Source organism: Tupaia chinensis, unplaced genomic scaffold (assembly GCF_000334495.1).
Source record: "Tupaia chinensis unplaced genomic scaffold, TupChi_1.0 Scaffold145396_1, whole genome shotgun sequence".
NCBI classification, from domain to species: Eukaryota; Metazoa; Chordata; class Mammalia; order Scandentia; family Tupaiidae; genus Tupaia; species Tupaia belangeri.
Window position 1 is genome coordinate 891,955 of NW_006205257.1, and position 307 is coordinate 892,261.

General features: G+C 57.0%; 1 protein-coding gene across 3 annotated transcripts in view; it reads right to left on the minus strand.

The window, feature by feature from the left end:
• The window catches only part of KCTD15 (potassium channel tetramerization domain containing 15), an 18,979-nt gene that overhangs the window by 17,492 nt on the left and 1,180 nt on the right, over window positions 1-307 (minus strand). The window lies entirely within an intron of this gene.

A 307-nucleotide genomic window follows, 5' to 3' on the forward strand; every position in this document is an offset into this window, starting at 1 on the left:
CGCCGCCGCCGCCGAGCCCCGCCCGCACGAGCAGAGGGAAGTGAGCAGAATGCCACGCTCATTTACACACAAAATGATTTTGTGTCCCATTGTGCTCGCAGTTGTTCAGCTCTCTGGGGGTGATTAAACTGGCTGAGCTGCGGCAGCTTGAGACGATTTCACTAAATCGCTTCTTCGTGAAGTCGCTTCTTTGCTAAGCTGTTATTTTAACCATAAAAGGTAAACAGAAGGCGCCACTCGAGCTCCCTTCAGCTCCGCGCCCTGGGCGCCAGCCCGGAGCGAGCGCCTGGGGCCTGCAGAACTGTGC